Raw genomic sequence first — 12242 nt, forward strand, 5'->3', positions numbered from 1 at the left:
GAGCAGGCCTGCCCCATTCTGCTCCATGTTGGGTTCCTGCTTGTCAAGGCTCAGAACCATGGAGAGCACAACAGTGACGGCTGCTCGGCGCGAGTGTGTGTGTGCGTGTGTGTGTTGACAGCTCACCAGGTGTCCTCTCAGTATGAGTTCCTCAGTAAACAGGAGCCGAGCGGTAAACACAAGCCCTGCTGACGGTAATGATGTCAAATCCACGTGTCACCTTACTTCCCCTCTTCCAGCTCTCTCAACGCTCACTCTGTCCATGCTCTCCCTCATCCATGTCTTTTCTTCACCCTGCCCTCGACACTATCTGCATCTCACACCGTACCCCGACCTTTCTTCTGCCACACTTTTGACTTCCATCACTCCTGTTGCCCACCTTCCTTTCTCCCTCTCCATTCATATATAATGTCGACGGCTCACTCTTTTTCCATCACCAAACGTGTCAATGCTTCTTCGCCTCGGTGCTCCGTGCACTGAACACTTTAGTTTCCTCTATCCACCTTCTTCCTTTTTCCTAGGGACCTCTATTCATTCTTCTGTCTGATTTAAGCTGCAGGACTATTTTTTACTATTTCCCCTAAAGGGCAGATGGATTTCTTTTCATGATTCTGGAGAACAAGAAAGATGAGGAGACTTTGAAACCCCAAGGAGCAATAGAGGGGATAGGGTAGAAATAATGGCTGATAGTGGGAGTAGAAAGTAGCAGACACCTTGACAACCTCCAGCTTTTTACCAGAGGGGAACACACATAGAGAGTCCATTCAGAATAGAAACATACATAAAAAAATACATACAGTGAAATTTGTGTTTCAGGGACTAGGTCAAAACCTTCTATGTCTGGACCGTGTGTGGTCAATGTGCAAAACTGTTGTGGAACCGCTGTAAACAACTACTTTCAATGGAAAGTAGCTAAAACCTGCTCTTTAAGTATCTAAATATCACTATAGTGAATCTAACACAGAACATTGAGACGACATGTGAAACCTACAATATGTAACTTTGATTGTCAAGACCCAGTTTGATGCCGTTGTGAAGCAGTGTGGGATCACAGGAGTTGTTGCCTTCACCATCATTGACGATGAAAATCTACCTGACACGACTCCCGCGCAAATCATGTTCATAGATGAAGGGAATTCAAGTTTTATCACATTATGAATACAAACAGCAAATAATAATTGTGATCCATTACGAGTGACCTATACAAACAGTGGAAGAAAAAAACAGTGGACTTGTAGTAGAAACAAGTAAATGCAAGTAAAAAGGAAGGATTTGATAACCTAAATTATCTATATGCCATTAAACATAGTTAAAGACATTTTTAAACAAAATCCTCCACCTCTTCATCCGCATTTGCAGCAAAATTTAAAGAGCTCTAATCACTAGATAAAAAGCATCCATTAGAGTAGCTATATTAACTAATATAAATCATACAGATATAATATATAGCTACATTTCCAACTCATTGTAAACTGTGTGATGCAACTCTGGAATACGTTCTCTTTGTATGCAGTCTGTTTATAAAACAAAGTTATACATTGGTTGATTCATTTAAATTAAATGGTAATACAGTTGTTTCCTCGCAACCTATTTATCCATATGACTTAAGTCTACGATAAACTAGCACTTTTCTTTCAACTTAAAGGCATAGGAGATCATCATCGGCTGTTAAATGCTTCAATGTGTTTACTTGTGTAACAATGCCATTTATAGTGTGACAATAAACATTTGTACTACTTAATGTTATATTTACACATAACCTGTGTAAGTAGTGATTATCTGACATGTCGAAGCCTCTAAAGTCAACATGTGGAACATTTGTGACAAATGTTGCTTCAACTTTCCCTTTTTTGTTGTTGTTCTCCATGGGAGAGGTACTTGACATTGTGCTTGTACCGCCTTTTAACGTCTCTGTTATTACATTTTAAAGTTTGCTCACTAGCTTAAGGTTATTGTGTAGTATGGTAACATATTTCTGTTATTGTATTTGTGTAGGGGCTTCATTTATGTAAACAACTAACTGGAGGATTTTGATATATGGATCTTTCTGTCAGAGTAATTGGAGATCGCCTCCAAAGATCCAGGGTCTGGGCCTTTTCTTCATAACACAACACTGGACACAGCACTATCTTTGCTCTGCTATTTGTTGCTGAGCAGGTAGTGAGGGCGTAAAGCATCATAAAGCTTTACAGCAGGTAAAGGTGGATGTACAAATGTCAAAGTCCATCCAGTATCAAATTTATCTTGAAAAAATATGGTTTAAATGTTTGTTTAATTTGATGGCAGAAACATGCACACAATGTCCTTAAAATAAGAGAGCAAACACTCACCGCCAGCTACACCTTCTAGGTGACTGTGAACATTTCCAGGTAAGTCAATCATGTACTGCTGTGGACTCCTGGAGGCTGTGAAGGTCAAAAGCTCCACCTCTGGTTGGCAGCCAGCTGTCAGTCGGCCCAATCAGGTGGAGCGAGTGAAGGAGGAGGCGGGCAGGCGTGGGGGGCTTTTAAGGGCTGGTAGCCAAGGATCTTGTGATTATGCTCCCTCCCAAAACAACACCAAAATAAAGAAAACTCACAGAGAGACGAGAGCAATGTTTTTGGGAGTTTTTTGTAATAAAGTGAGTGCGAGGAGGCTGAGAGGAAGGTGTGAAAAAGAGAAATGGCAAAAGAGGGGAGGTGATGGAAGAGGAGGGGAAGAGGAGGGGGGAAATACAGGGGTGAAGGTGGAGTAGCGAAGTTGTCAGCAGAGGAGAAAAGGAGCTCTGGATGGTAGAGGAGGGTGGTGGAGGATGCAGGAAGGTGAGCCAATCGTCCTGCTCACTTGACCCTTCCAATTACCACGGCGACGGTTAATTAGCGCAGAGGTAAGCTCGGGTAATTACCACATTGTGTCTCGGACAAGAGGCTACACACACATATCACACACACACACTCAACTCGCAAAACACACACACAAACATGTTGCTATGGATACCTACGATCCTTTCTTCCACTGTGCTGGAAAAACAGAATCAAAGAAGATAGAAATAGATACAAGAGATGAGAGGAAATAACAAGAGTAGAGACAAGGAACGGGGAGAAAGCAAACAAAAGCCCCACAAAGGAAGTGGGAACAGTGCTTAGTTCAGAGAGGATGGTTGGTTGGTTCTGTGCATGTCGGCCACATTGTGGAGAGACTCACTTTAACAACAAACTCTTGCTGTCTAGGAATGACAGATGAAAAGAAAAACTACAAATCAGACACAAAGCAAACATATCAGCATTAAAACTTGACTATAAAGTACAGATCTCTTCTTAGAGACAGAAGGCAACATAAGCAAGCTATAATGAGTCCCAGTATAAGAAAATAAGGACAGCATCACATGTCCATTATTGCCTTGTAAATTTCTACAGTTTGAGTCATCAACCACATTTCTCACCTGTCGAGCTCCGTTAACCAGTGGTCGCCTCTCAGGGAGACCCCTCTAAAGGATGTGACACACTGACCCTGGCTACAGCAACCACAGGCACACCTGCACACCCGGAATTCATGCACGTCACAACACAAACACAGACATCTTCCACATCACGCACACAAAGATAGGTCGTGGCATTCTGACCTGGCGACTTGCCCCTGCCAACACCTTCAACCCTCTAAAACACCGATATTGCACACCCTGAAACCCACGTGTGCACATGCGCACCCACAGAAATGTCTCCTCTGTTTAGCTGATGTGTTACATAAGCTGTCGAAAACTATACATCTCAGAAGGTAGAGCATAGTGGGAACAGTAGCCTCCATACACCTCAGCGGAGATGTGGCCGAGCAGCCTCTGACAGGCCAGTTCATTGGTTCATGTTTGGATGAAAAGACAATGTACTTGTGATAGCAGGTTGGAGGATAAACTGTGTGTTGTCAAACCGACTCTCACTGCGTTCGTACGTAGAAATAAATATGAATGGATACTTATTAAAAGTAAATATATCAATAGCCTACAAACCTCTGGTCGATTTTTGTCTACTGTCAATCAGAACAGGTCTCATTTTAAACCCACACTCGTCCGCTGGGTGTGGCTGCCCCCTTCCGCTCAAACATTTGTCACCACACAGATGATAACTCATCATCCGCTCTTCTCTGTCTGTCTTTGTTGGGTAGACAGCGCCACCATGTGCTCAGGGCTTGCGGTACATCTGTTCTGCATGGTGAACATGGCAACTTGCATTTTGCCTTATTTCGCATGAAACTTTCACTCTTATGTGGTCAAATGATGTATTTCTATACCATATTGTAGTCTGAGAGTTAATGCAAGGGAGCAAGTGAAAGCAGCTCTGGAGTCGTTGAGCTCTCGCTTGTCTTTGCTCCCACCTGGTGGAGCAGCCAGCCCCTGAAGGGCAGCTCATTGTATGGAGAGACTGATCCACAAGGTGGCAGTTTACACAAGAGAATGGTCACTCTTGTTAGCGAGTTAAACCAGTCACATGTCAGACCAAGCCATCCATCAATCCTTCAAACGTCCTTGGAGTCAACTGTTCCAATTATTCATTGTGCATCATTTTAATTAAGACTTTTGTCATGAGTTGTGAACCAGGCTTTTTGAGATGTGGTTCACAGCAAATGCTTCCTGTCGTTCTTCAGAAAATATCAGTGTGTTTTATCACAGTGGATCTAAGACATACCTCCAGCCTTGTTTCATTGGCTGGACTCTGACTGGTTTTATAACTCCTGACTCCAGTTAGCGTTGTTGCCCTAGTGTTCATATATATATATGTCTTTAATTTACTTAATCTTTAATTTTAACCAATTACCATTTGCCTCCATGTCCAGATGATGGAAATGCTATAGAGGAAAAATAAGAGTAGATCAAAGATAAGAAATGTTCAAACTAATCTATTTTTTAAGAATCTATGGAAATTGTCCCAGGGCCTACCAAAAGAAAGTTCTGTCAGACAACTCTGTGGTGTTTTGTTTAGTTGACACCACCTGAAGACAGCACCAAAATCGACACTTATTTTACCAAACTTATTTTCCTTGGTGCTGCCTCCAAAAACGAAACTTATTTTCCTTGGTGCTGCCTCCAAAAACGAAACTTACTTTCCTTGGTGCTGCCTCCAAAAACGAAACTTATTTTCCTTGGTGCTGCCTCCAAAAACGAAACTTACTTTCCTTGGTGCTGCCTCCAAAAACGAAACTTATTTTCCTTGGTTTTGCCTCCAAAAACGAAACTTATTTTCCTTGGTGCTGCCTCCAAAAACGAAACTTATTTTCCTTGGTGCTGCCTCCAAAAACGAAACTTATTTTCCTTGGTGCTGCCTTCAGTGTCAACAAATCGAAAGGGAGGGGAACGACAGGAGGGAGAAGAAAGTAAAGACTAATTAATCTGACGACAGAAGGAAATGAACAGAAACAACAGTGATATAGTAAAGTGGAGAAGAGGTATAGTGATGATTGAACCACCTGAAGACGGCACCAAAAATGAAACTTATTTTAATTGGTGCTGCCTTCAGGTGTTGTCAACAAAATGAATCACTACACAGAGGACAACCAAGCTCGAAGTCTCCGGGAGCTTACAGTTTGTTCATCTGCTTATACTTTTGTTGCCCTCACTAAGACGGACAGTAGCAGACAAGTTCCAGAGAGGGGAGAAGAAATGTCATCGACCATCTCGTTGAAGCCACTGCTCTTACCCCAAAGGTACGTGAGTGAACGTCTGCTGCTCCCATAAAAAATGGGAATAAAAAAATGTGGAAAAATGGTTTTAAGCAAATACAAAACTATCGTGTCATTTTGAATAATGTATTTACTGGTAATAATAATGATATATATTATTTTTAACACACTTCATCTAATAAAATTCGGTTATACTTGGCGAAGCCGAACAAAATTTTGATTAATACATTCTCGTTATTTCTTTCACTGACTTGGATAAGTCTTCATTCAGGTTGTCACAAACATGCACTGTGAAATATGTCGACTAACATTAATACAACACCACACATGTTAATATTTGACAAATATTTCTGTGCAGTTTCACTGACTCCTTCCCTGGACAGCCTCATATCCTCAACTACTCCATTAAGACCCCAAAAGATCCAGACGACCACCTTTTGATTTTCACCCTCAAGAGCCGAAGAAGAGGGATAAGGTAACAAGCAGTGTCTAAATGCTGATTATTTTTGAAGACGCATTGAATAGACATAGCATTCATTTTACAAGCAGTCACCAGTTTATTAGAAACAGATCAACAATCCAGTGTGATTCATAACAACAGCTGTGCCACAGTGTCTTTGAGGAAGCTAATGTTGTTTCAATAAAATGTAATCCAACACACCTCCAAGTGCATTCATATTTAATTTAAGTTATGCATTGGCTGTACACTGGCTGACAATGGATGGATAATTAAATAATATAATATATGAAATGGGAGGGCATAGAGAAAAGGCAGATCAGCTGGAAGGACCTGCAGGAAATGGATACAAGCAGGATCAGCTTCCTGCTTAGAGCGACCTATGAAGTAAAACCATAGACTGGATATAAAAGAGAGTAGAATAAACAAGGGATATTCTCCATCTAGTTCTATGTTCTAAATTAAGAAGCCACTGCTCTTACCCCAAAGGTACGTGAGTGAACGTCTGCTGCTCCCATAAAAAATGGGAATAAAAAAATGTGGAAAAATGGTTTTAAGCAAATCCAAAACTATCGTGTCATTTTGAATAATGTATTTACTGGTAATAATAATGATATATATTATTTTTAACACACTTCATCTAATAAAATTCGGTTATACTTGGCGAAGCCGAACAAAATTTTGATTAATACATTCTCGTTATTTCTTTCACTGACTTGGATAAGTCTTCATTCAGGTTGTCACAAACATGCACTGTGAAATATGTCGACTAACATTAATACAACACCACACATGTTAATATTTGACAAATATTTCTGTGCAGTTTCACTGACTCCTTCCCTGGACAGCCTCATATCCTCAACTACTTCATTAAGATCCAAAAAGATCCAGACGACCACCTTTTGATTCTCACCCTCAAGAGCCGAAGAAGAGGGATAAGGTAACAAGCAGTGTCTAAATGCTGATTATTTTTGAAGACGCATTGAATAGACATAGCATTCATTTTACAAGCAGTCACCAGTTTATTAGAAACAGGTCAACAATCCAGTGTGATTCATAACAACAGCCGTGCCACAGTGTCTTTGAGGAAGTTAATGTTGTTTCAATAAGATGTAATCCAACACACCTCCAAGTGCATTCATATTTAATTTAAGTTATGCATTGGCTGTACACTGGCTGACAATGGATGGATAATTAAATAATATAATATATGAAATGGGAGGGCATAGAGAAAAGGCAGATCAGCTGGAAGGCCCTGCAGGAAATGGATACAAGCAGGATCAGCTTCCTGCTTAGAGCGACCTATGTGGTAAAACCATAGACTGGATATAAAACAGAGTAGAATAAACAAGGGATATTCTCCATCTTGTCCTGTTCTAAACTGGGGCAGCTTTTGACTCGGTTGCCTGTGACAGTAGGTGTTCAGTTTAAAAAGGTGTAGAGGAAATGATGTCTGATCTACTGAGCGGGCCACATGACTTTCATGGTACTGTCATTCAGGCCAGCAGCCAGTCAGATTTACCTTTAGCCTCAGCGTACCCTCAGGTTCGGCCTGGAACACTGTTGTGATTAAAAGCCTTAGAAGAGGGTGTCTTGTGATTGAAAGACCGATGACAATAAGGTTCACAAGTGGTTATGTCCCATAACATCTTCTGATGGTCCCTAACATCAACTGGTGTTAGGCATCTTAATCAGGGCGGTAGAACATACAAGGGATATTCTTCATCTAGTTCTATGTTCTAAATTAATGTTTAACAAATGATTTTTACCTGTGGATTTAATTAACCCCAACTTTTTTTTTTCCAGGGATGGGGACCATCAACAAGATGCTCCCCACTTTGATATACAATCTTTCAATTTAAAAATTAATTTAAATTTCCAAAATTATTTTCAACAAAGGGAAAATGTATGTATTACTCATACACAGTTCCAGGATTTCACAAAGGATTACAATAACGAATGTAAAGAAAAGAAAAATCATCAACATTTATTTTGTAGTATTTTTGGAGAAGGATATAAAGAAACGTTTTTTGTTCCGAAGCCACATTATCCTGAGAAAAACTCCACTGAATTAACAATTCACACAGAGGAGATTTTAATCAAACAAATTGATGAGTATTTAGAGCAAAAATTTCAGAGCAAAATACCTAAAGGAGGAAATATTGTTATGTATTCATCCAACAGCCCATGTATGAAGAGAGAAAATAATACTAAAGATCCATGCATGTTTCAGCTTTTAGTAAAAGCAAAGCAATGGTACAGTAGATTTAAAATACCTACAATGTTTTTGTTCACAGAGTTTTGGGGACCAATTGGATCAAATATTTTTAAAGATTATGGTATTCTTCATAAATTTACAAAAAACTGTAACTTTCCCATCCAGCTGACCCGTAATCAACTATGGGAAAGGTTGAAAGAAATTAATGAAAAACAATTCCATTCCATGGTTCCAGACAAAGATAAAAATATATTAAGTGTTAATATAAAAGGATTAAAGACGGCTCTTATGGAACTGGCAAAAGAAAAAGAATCTTTCTCATTTAAAAAACATTTGATCAAGGCAAAGAAAGAATTGCCCAAACATCTCACAATTCAAAGTCAACAAGCCAGAAGAAAAATAAAACAAACATTTTTAAGTGTTTGGTCCAAAATGCTAGAAAGCTGTTCAGAGGAACATAATAGAGCAGAAATAACAAAAAATTGCAACTCTGCCATTGTTAAGAATTTTCTCCAAAATCTTGAGTCCATTTTAGGGGAGAGGAGCCCGATACAATTTTGTCAGATCGATCCGATTGATGGATTAACTAATTGATTGATTGATTTATTGATTGATCTGAAAGGTCCAGTGTGTAAGATTTAGGTGAAAGGGATCTATTGGCAAAAATATCATGTAGAATAATCCTCATGAAGTTTTCACTAGTTCGTTTCATCTAAATTGTATGAATTGTAGTTTTCTTTACCCCAGATAAGGCCCTTTATATTTAAATACTTTATATTTAAATACTTTATATTTACATCGCGGAGACCCTCTCTACAGAGGCCTCCATGTTTTTTACATTAGTCCAGACTGGACAAACTAAGATTAAGATTCCTCTTCATGGTCCCACACACGGCATGCACGAGCAAACATGGGGAAATTTGACCTCTCTATTTAACCCATTGTGAACGGAGAACATCGTGACTGGAGAACACATGGAACACACGGAACACTGGGTGCTCAAGGGCACCTCGGCAGTGCCCAGGAACTGGCATAACTGGCACCTCTCCAACTTCCGTCCATGCTGGAATTGAACCGGCCACCCTCCGATTCCCACACTGCATTTCAATAAATTTGAATATCAAGGAAAAGTTTGTTTATTTTGATAATTCAATTAAAAAAATGAAACTTATATATTATATAGATTCATTACACAGAGAGTGAAATATGTGTTGTCTTTTAATTTTGATGATTATGGCTTACAGCTTATGAAAACCCCAAAGTCAGTATCTCAGAAAATTCGAATATTACATAAGGTTATTCCTTCAATTTTAGATGGGAATGGCAGCCGCCACTTTGATAACAAAAACATTAATAACACTTTCAGGCAATTCAACACTAGGTTGTATGAATCGGATCAACCACAGGGAGTCTCGGATAGGATGGAATCCTTTTTAGGGAGACTAACCCTTCCAACCATCTCTGATTCTCAAAAACGTGAATTAAATGCTCCCATCTCCAGGGAGCACCAGGTTAGCACTTAAAGGCCTCCAGTCAGGCAAGGCACCAGGGCCTGATGGCCTGAGCAGTGAATTTTATCGAGAATTTCAAGATGTGCTTATAGACCCCTTCTTGGAAATGTTGGAACATTCCTTCATCACTGGTAGCCTCCCCCAGACACTAAGAGAAGCCGATATCACCTTAATTTTTAAAAAAGGAAAGTCCCCAGAGGAATGTTCAGGATACAGGCCTATTGCTCTTCTGAATCAGGACATCAGCTCTGCTGCTGCCTTTTCAAGCATGAGGATCAATCAGCTAACAGATCTCACCTGTGCTGACTGATGCTCTGTGGTGCAGGTGAAGGTGCTCTCCACATCTACCTTTTCTTATTAGATTCTTATTCTATTCTATTCTTATAATTGGCATAAATGTGGGTGGGTTACAACATAAAATGTCTCTTTACGCAGACAACGTTTTGCTTTATGTGCTGGAGCCTGAAACTTCTGTTTCACGTCTTGTTGATGTAATCACTTTGTTTGGATGTTTTTCGGGTTACAAAATTAATTTCTCAAAATCTTTAGCTATGCCAATGGGAAAACCTTAGAGATATAATTGACACACTACCCTCATTCCCATTTAAATGGTCCATAACAGGTTTTGTCTACTTGGGTATTCATATCACACCTTTGTTTCAGGGAATGTTTAAGGCAAATTTTAACCCCCTCCTATAAGGAAGGACCTGGACAGATGGGCTCTACTCCCCTTGTCATTGCTTGGTAGAGTTTCTATCATTAAAATGAATATTTTGCCAAGATTATTATACCCCCTACAGATGAAGCTGCTTAATGGCTGGCTGAGTGACTTCATTTGACAGACACGGTCTCTACATGTAAGGCTAGACTTAAAACCTTCCTTTTTGATAAAGCTTTTAGCTCAACCCTGAACCATAGTCATCCATAGCTATGCTGCTATAGGCCTACACTGCTGGGGGATCACCCATCAGGCACCAGAAACCAGCACCTTCTATCTTATTCTCTCTTCTTCACCCTCTGCCTGGTCTATTTTGTTATATCTTATTACATATCTCTAACTCCTTGGGTCTTCTCCTTCCCTCCTTGGTCCTCACTGTGCGGCTCTCCGGAGCCCGTCCTGGCTCGGGTCCTGATGAGGGATGGACATAGTGAGGTCGCAGGTCTGTCGCAGGGCTGACATGGAGGGTCACGCAGCCACCAGCACTCTCACCTGAGGACTTCCCACCTTTGGAGCCATGGGTCCTACTACTGCGCATGTTGGACCATGAGGGAGGCAGGAGTGTCCGGGGGGACCACCGCACCTCTGTATTTAACCCATCCGTGTGAACAGGGAACACACGGCGGAACACATGGCGGAACAGTGGGCAGCCATGAAGGCGCCCGGGGAGCAATTGGGGGGTTCAGTGCCTTGCTCAAGGGCACCTTGGAGTGCCCGGGGGACCACCGCACCCTTGGAAGACCATGCTAACGTCCATGTGGAGATTCCCGGGCTGGATTCAAGCACTCGACCAGACACTGTGACTCACCCCACCCCTATTTTCTTTTGTTCCCCTATATTACTTGTTCTTTATCCATCACCCCAACCGGTCCTGGCAGAGGCCGTCCACACCGAGCCCGGTTCTGCCGGAGGTTTCTTCCACCTGGGAGTTTTTCCTCCCCACTGTTGCTCATGCTTGCTCGGTGTGGAACTAGTTGGATTTTGTGTTTCTTAAGATCTTGGACTTTTGTGCAGCACCCTGAGAAAACTGTTTGTTGTGATACCGTGCTATATAAATAAATTTGATTGATTGATTTGGAACAAGAGAAAGCCCAGGCTAAAAGTAGCAAAACTACAACTTCCCAGTTGGAAGGGTGGTCTAGATCTTCCCAACATCAGATGGTATCAGCTGGCATCCCATTTAAGATGTATAGCATAATGGGTCAAGGAGGAACATACTTCTGATTTGCTGAGTTTAGAAAAGTCACAGACCTCAGGCTCCCTGTTAGGCCTTTTGGCCTTCAAGGACTTAAAGTCAGCCAGGAGCCATTGTAAAAATAACCCTATAATCTCTAATACCTTAAAAAGTATGTATAGACTGTCTAGACCAATGTTGTACTGAGTGTTGTTGTTGTTTTGTTTAATTGTTGTTATGTTAATATAAAAAAAATGAAAAAAGTCCAACATATTTGAGAGAATATTACATAAGACCAATAAAACAAAGATTTTTAATACAGAAATGTCAGTCTACTGAAAAGTATGTCATATATTAACTGCATTTCGTTGCTTTGTACTTGTGACATGTGCAATGACAATAAAGTTGAATCTAATCTAATATACATGTGTGCACTCAATAGTGTTTTGTTATCTGCTCTGTTCTGAGCAGCCTTGACTAAAACCATTAACATTGAGGCTGTGTGTGCTTTTTTT

The 12242-nt window shown here is 40.6% G+C and overlaps 1 long non-coding RNA gene across 1 annotated transcript; it reads left to right on the top strand.

The window, feature by feature from the left end:
* The first annotated feature begins 5256 nt into the window (after positions 1-5256).
* On the top strand, positions 5257-12147 carry LOC109643759 (uncharacterized). The gene is made up of 5 exons (XR_011244019.1): positions 5257-5415; positions 5591-5673; positions 6008-6124; positions 6930-7046; positions 7913-12147. It is a non-coding gene; the product is annotated as an uncharacterized lncRNA (long non-coding RNA).
* Positions 12148-12242: the final 95 nt, after the last annotated feature.

The sequence above is a fragment of the Paralichthys olivaceus genome, chromosome 9 (assembly GCF_024713975.1).
Source record: "Paralichthys olivaceus isolate ysfri-2021 chromosome 9, ASM2471397v2, whole genome shotgun sequence".
NCBI lineage: Eukaryota > Metazoa > Chordata > Actinopteri > Pleuronectiformes > Paralichthyidae > Paralichthys > Paralichthys olivaceus.